Genomic DNA, 7,043 nt, shown 5'->3' with positions numbered 1-7,043 from the left:
CTGTCTTTGCTGTTTCTGTCTGGGGGCCATATGTGGCACTGCTCAGCGCGCCCTCCTGGCATGGTGCTCTGGAATCACTCCTGGAAGACTCCAGGAGCCTAGGCTTGAACCCGGGTCGGTTGTGTGTGGGGCCAGCGCCCTCCCCGCTGGACTGTCACTCGGCCCCCAGCCTGCCCTTCCCAGCGGAGACGAGCAGACTCTATGAGCCCGGGCTCCTGCACACACGGTCACCTGCACATGCTGTCCCTCTGGAACTGTGCGGCATGGGGCACAGGTGGGCTCCAAGCGGGCACCCACCCCCGACCATTCGGAGGAGCAGGGTGGAGCAGCACTGACCAGGATGCAGTGTCCCTCCCTGCACCTGTCTTCCCTTCTCCGACCCCCCCTAAACAAATCAAAACGTGGGGAGAATCCACTTTTGGGGGGAGGGTGGGCAGACTGCATAAGTGCTCTCATGAGCACATGCTGTGCTACGTGACCCGTTTCCAAACAGAGATGAGCATTAGACAGCTCAGCTCACAGGGAAACAGCCCGATAGGACAAGGCTGCAGCAGAGAGATGGGTCACGTCAGGCCTGCCCAGAGGCCCGTGACAGCCCCACCATGCACGTCTCTCCGCTGGGGTGAGCTCCTGCCCCAGGCCTCGCCTTGACCCCCATGCCATCGGCTTACTGCCGCGTTTCTCCACGACAGTCGGAACCCACACACACCTGCGCCCTAGCTCTACAGGACAGCTCCGAACTCACAGGGAACGCCAACCAATGGGACAGGATGACCTGCACAACTGTCATTCGGTACACGCAGCTGAGTGCTCCGAAACCCGCAGGGAACTGGAAACAAATGCGAGGTTCGGACATGCACCACTGCTGGTTGCGGCATTCATGTCCGGGATGGGACGTCCTGTTCCAGCCAACCGGAGTTATGGATCACAGAAGCCAAAGCCCTGAGCACAGCGGGCAGCGAGTTTGCCTGCACGCAGCGATCTGGGTTCCCATAAGGTCCCCCGGAGACCACCAGGAATGATTCCAGAGTGCGGAGCCAGGAGTGAGCCCTGAGCATCGCCAGGTATGGCCCCCAAACCTACATACACACACACAAAATAAAAACAACCAATTATGCATTACATAAAGACAACTACAAAGTGTATAAACTGTATGTTGTTGCAACAAAGAACACCATACTTTGTTTTTACTATATAACTAGATGTAAGTTAGATGTTATCTTTTTTTGGGGGGAGGGGGTCACACCCCACAATGTACAGGAGTTGCTCCTGGTTCATGCAATCAGGAATCACTCCTGGCAGTGCTCGGGGAACCATATGGGATGCTGGGAATCAAACCTGGGTCGGCCGTTGCTCCAGCCCCTAGATGTATCTTATATGCAAGGTATATACGTATTTGAAGCTATATATACCAACAAGGGCTGGAGGGATAGTCCAGTGGGTAGGGCATTTGCCTTGCACACAGCCAACCCAGCAGACCCAGGTTTAATTCCTCCGCCCCTCTTGGAGAGCCTGACAAGCTACCGAGAGTATCTCGCCCGCACAGCAGAGCCTGGCAAGCTCCCCGTGACGTATTCGATATGCCAGACACAGTCACAACAAGTCTCACCATGAAGACATTACTGGGCCCGCTTGAGCAAATTGATGAACAACGGGAGGACAGTGCATATACATCCACAAATAATATATATACCTATTCATGCATACACACATGTACGCATGCATTGTGTGTGTGTTTGTGTGTGTGAAATAAAAAAGGCAAAAGGCACAATTAAGCCTGCCCTCAGCCCAAGAGAAGAGAGTCACAGTGACGGTACAGCACAGGAAGCACTGACAAGTCTTTCATGTGAAAACCCTAGGTTCACAACCAGGTACCACATATGGTCCCCCAAACCCCTTCTGAAGTCACCCCTGAGAGCAGAGCCAGGAGTCGGCCCTGATGGCCCCAAGCCCCAAGCTCCCTTGTCAAATAACATTTTTTAAGAGAAAAAAAATGAAGAAAAATTGGCCGGAAGGTTATTTTCTTTCCTTAATCCAAATGCAAACTCCCCAGAAGCTAGAAGAGCCTTTGAAGCACGTATTCCCCCCATGGTGTACCCCCCATGCCTAAGACTGCTCTCCACTTCTTACATTTCTCGGGGTTCATTAAAAATAGGTTGATTTCTCGCGAACATGCTGTTATCTTCAGGAGTGGGCCAGCAGGAAAAAAGGAAAGAAAAAGCAAAGCAACAGCATTTACTAATATGCACTACTCATATCTGATGATGCCATATATTTACAGTGCCTTTTATCTATCACAATAAAACGCAGAGACACCAAAAGCCTGCAGACTTGCATGCCCCATGGGAAAAAACAAGAGAAAAAAACGAAAACTACTGGACAGTCTTCTGTACTGTCAAAAAAGCACAGCCAATTTCCAGCCAACTCCATAGGACAAGCTCGGTAAGAGGGGCAGACTGCAAGCACACTCACGGAGGCATCTGAATACAACCATTATCAATCTGCTTTTGAATGTGGCCTTTCTGAAATTGGCAACTCAATCAACGTGAGCGATGACAGTATTGCCAATTTCAAATTTCAGGGAAAAGCACACAGCAAATGACAAAATAATCTAGGCCAAATCAAGAGTACATTAACCTGTGCATAGAAAGTCAGACTTTGCCAGGAAGTGCGTCATCCTCGCTCTGAACAATTACAACAAATTTATTTTTTTTTTGAGGGGATAGTTCTTTATTTTATTGTTTTTTTATTTTTTAATTTTTAATAGTGAAACACCATGAGATACAGTTGTAGACTTACAAATTTTTGTGCTTGGGTTTCAGTTATACATTGATTAAGTCCCCAAAAATATGGAATACTTCACGAATTTGCATGTCGTCCTTGCACAGGGGCCATGCTAATCTTCTCTGTATCGTTCCAATTTTAGTATATGTGCTGCCGAAGCGAGCACTACAACAAATTTAATTACCTGAGTGTCAGATGACCTCAAAGGAATATTCAGAGGTCTCGGAGGCAGTGATTGTACAAGACCAGGTGCAGTGCATTTTTTTTTTTTGCTTTTTTGGGTCACACCCACCAATGCACAGGGTTTCCTCCTGGTTCATGCACTTAGGAATTACTCCTGCCCGTGCTCGGGGGACCCTATGGGATGCTGGAAATTGAACCCGAGTTGGGCCACGTGCAAGGCAAACGCCACACCCGCTGTGCTATCACTCCAGCCCCTGAAGTGCATTTTTAATAAATATACAATCAGACATACCCATACTAAAAGGGAAGTCTCTCAGCATTGATCAAAATAAACTACTTCAAATGTGTGCCACGCAAAATGCTATGCTTAAAAAGACAAGCCAGGAAATGGGAAAACATGACCATCTGGCTGTGCATATTAGTACTGCAAAAATGGAAACGAGTATGAGTAAATAAACCAGCAAGAGAGCAACACAGGCGCCCACAGATGGCAGGAAAGGGCAACACCCTAACACAGGGGCACAGATGATTGGTACGGGCCACCACCTCAAATGCCCATGCCCAAGTCTCAGACACCGAAGGCCAACATCAAAGGAGACCCAGCTGTGACCTGAGATATCTCTCCACAGGGCATGCACGCCTGTTCTCTAAGGCGCCCTTGCCCCCTGCATCACAGAGGACACACTATGGGCGACTTCCTCACACGGGCCATCCCTCGTGGGGCCCCGAGTCCTGTAAAAGCCCCGAGGAACCACCTTCCATCAACTGCCACCAGGGAGGCAACACTTCTCGGATTGTCCTGGGGTAACTGCAGGGCCGGTGGGCGCATGCATGGTCCAGGAGCGAGTCCATGTGTGCGGGCTCAGTGGCGAACTCAAGGCCACCTGGCACCACCACTTCCCGTCCATGAGCCACAAGGTCAACGGTGACGGCCAGGGCTGGCTGCTGACAGCACATTTGCCTGGCAGCCCTGGCTACGCCAGGAAGGTGGGACAGATGCGCGCAGCTTCTGACTTCTGGCTAGAGCCTTGCTGATGGCCACGGTGCTGCAGCTGTGGCATGACAGGCTGGGGCAGCTGCGAGCTGCATTTGTCTTCCCCCAACCCGAACTGCCTTCCAGTCAGAACTGCCGGGTGAGTATCCGGCTCCTCCCTCCAACCCAGACATGTTGCATGAGCAGAATGACGGTTCTGCAGAGTCGCGCGAAACCTACCCACTCCAGACGCACCGGGCCCGGGCGCTCCTGGTGCCTGAGAGCACCGCCCTTCCTTCTCGGTGGTTCTGAGGGATGCTCTGCATAGCACCATGAGCACACCAATGCCCGCACCAGAAAACAGTGGCACCATGCCAGGGTGTACCAGATGTGTGCCCAGGAGAGCCACTAATGTGCCAGAGACACTCGCCAGTAGGCTAAGGAGATTCCTCGTGAGGGGATGCAGTGCTTTAGGGGGCAGATGCCAACATCACCCTTAGCCCCAGGGGATATGGAAGAGAAGGAAAGAAATCAAGTGACGGGGGGAGAGAGATGAGAAGCAGGAAAGGAGAGGCACATCCAGGAGACTCTGGCACATGGGTGATGTTAAGGAGTGACAGAGCTAAATATCTGAGTCACCTATCCCCTCTCCACCCAGCCTCAAAGTTCCTCCGTACTCTGAGTTAACAGTATTCCTTCTAGTAACTCCACCTATCACACGTCAGCAGCAGCAGCAGCATACCCTAATGACAGTGCCAACACTGAGCTCCGGCAGAGTCGAGCTTGAAATCGATGCCAGTGGCCGGAACGCAGGCATGGTCTGAACCGAAGCACGCCTCTTTTGTAGTCCCACAAGGAAATGTGCCCGGCTCCCATGTGCTGCTTCCTCGGACTCTTAGAGTCTCTGGTGTAGGGAAGGAGACTCCCTCGCCTGCAGGCTGAGTTCCTCGGGACAGAGTCAGGGGGTGGGGGGTGAGGGGAGGATACCCTGCCTGACAAAGATGATGCAGAATGAGGAGATAGTGTCAGGTTCCACTGAAGTATGGCCCTGGGGCTGGGGGACTTCCTAGCGCACCCCGATAGGGCAGCTCCATTTCTCACCAGTCAGATACTGCATTTGGACCTTGGGGTCCTCTGCTCCCCTCTCTGTACTGCAGTGGATGCTCACTCGACCGCCAGGTCACTGTCTCCCAGAGTGAGCCCTACTGCTGGCCATGTGTGTGTGTGGGTGTGTGTGTGTGGGGGGGGGTTGGGGAACGTGCTAACCTTGGGGGCCACCCGAGGGGAACCATCTCCTGGTTCCGGTCTAGATGGACTGTGTTAAGTGGCACAAGTTTCCAGGGCCAGAGCGATAGGACAGTGGGAAGGGTGTTTGCCTTGCACGTGGCCAATCTGCTTTGATCCTTGGCATCCCATGCGGTCCCCTGAGCACCGCCAGGAGTGATTTCTGACTGCACAGCCAGGAGGAAGCCCTGAACATCAAACCAAAAACAAATATAAACAAACATGTATAACTCTTTAAAAAAATAAATTAAAAGATGCACAGGTCTCCTGCATGGTTTCTACCACACAAGGACTCGCTCGAAACTAACGCTCAGCATTCAGCTCCCATAAAACCAGAAAGCACAGCGATCACATGACAAAGCTGCGGGGAGTCCATGAACTTACTCTAAAGACTCACCGCGACACAGCAAGGCCAAATCGGCCCTTTGCCAATTGATATAAATTGGACCAAGCCATATCTTAGGGAGCGGAGCGAGGGCACAACGGGGAGGGCGCTGGCCCTGCACAGGCTGGCCCTGGGTTCAATCTCCGACAGCTCATCTGGTCCCCTGAGCCCTGCCGGGAATGATTCCTGAATGCAGAGTCAGGAGGAAGTCCTGAGCCCCACCAGAGGTGCCCCCCCAAAAAAAACCAATAAAAACACCGGGGGGGGGGGAATCATACATTGTAAGCGAAGGTTCAACCTGAGTCCAAATAAACGTGCAGACCACCCACACGGGGGTGTGTGAGAAAACCAAATTAAGCCAAACTACAGGGGACACGGCAGGCGAAAGAGATGGGAGGAGCGCTGGGCGAACTAGTTCATTTTGTGGGTCAGTTTATTTATTTATGTATTTTGAAGTAGAACCGATTTGGAGGGTTTTGAAGGTGTGGAAGGCAGGGGAGAGAGAGAGAATAACGCGCTCAAGGGAAAACGTAGACTTCTCCGAGGGCAAAGAGGGCCCCTGCACGACACATGTGCTCGGCCACTTGGGCACAAGCAGCACATGGACTCGGGCAGCGTATGCGCCTCGTTGGTCAGTTAAAATCTCACCCACCAGAAAGGTCTCCAGTCAAAGTAGGCCCGGGGACAGGCGAGCTGGGAGACAGCAGGGGACGAAAGGGAGCCCCCGAGTCAGGCCCGGACCTGACGCCAGCAGGTAGGACAGCGGGGATGTCAGCCACGCTCACAGCCACTGTCCAAGACTAAGGCAAGCCCAGGGACAGAGACTGCTGGGACACAGTCCCAGAGAGGCCCAGCGACAGATCACCGAACAGAGGGCCCAGCCAGGGGAACATGGGGGAGATGGCTCCAGCTGCAGAAGCCACAAAAGAAGCCAGGACATGGGACAGAACAGTCTAGGGACACAACCAGGCCCTCGTACCTTGGAAACGAGTTGGGGGAGAGGGCGAGACAAGTGGCCCTGGTGGGGGTGGGGGTGGGGGAGAGAAAGGATCAGCCCGGACGCTGGGGACGGGACCGGTCAATCCTCCCCCAGCACCGAAGTCTGCTCTGCAAGGCCGTGCTGCAATCCACAGCGCCCACGTGCTTGGGAAGAAAGCCGCTTTGGCACTCATGTACGCATCCAAAGAGAAATTGGGAAATAGAAGTAGGCAGATGGGTGCGCGTGCTACTATGTACAAATGTGTGAAAGTGTGAAAGTAAATACAGCGGAGTGAGCACATGGTCGGCACAGGCACCAGGTTCTGCCAGGAGGGGATGGGAACGCAAGTGAGCCCCATGCCTGGCGCTGCGCGAGGCTGGCACCTTAAGGAATGTCTCGTCTATCTCGCCAGCCCTGGTGCCTTCTTTTCCTTTTTGTTGTTTCTGCAATAATAA

At 52.9% G+C, this 7,043-nt stretch overlaps 1 non-coding gene across 1 annotated transcript; it reads right to left on the bottom strand.

The window, feature by feature from the left end:
- Positions 1 to 2,843: 2,843 nt before the first annotated feature.
- On the bottom strand, positions 2,844 to 2,950 carry LOC130023317 (U6 spliceosomal RNA). Its single transcript, XR_008792453.1, has one exon. It is a non-coding gene; the product is annotated as a U6 spliceosomal RNA (small nuclear RNA).
- Between the last annotated feature and the right edge of the window lie 4,093 nt (positions 2,951 to 7,043).

The sequence above is a fragment of the Sorex fumeus genome, unplaced genomic scaffold (assembly GCF_029834395.1).
Source record: "Sorex fumeus unplaced genomic scaffold, SorFum_2.1 ptg000023l, whole genome shotgun sequence".
In the NCBI taxonomy this organism is placed as follows: Eukaryota; Metazoa; Chordata; class Mammalia; order Eulipotyphla; family Soricidae; genus Sorex; species Sorex fumeus.
Note: the sequence above shows the minus strand (reverse complement) of the source record. Positions and strands in the feature narration are given on the sequence as shown.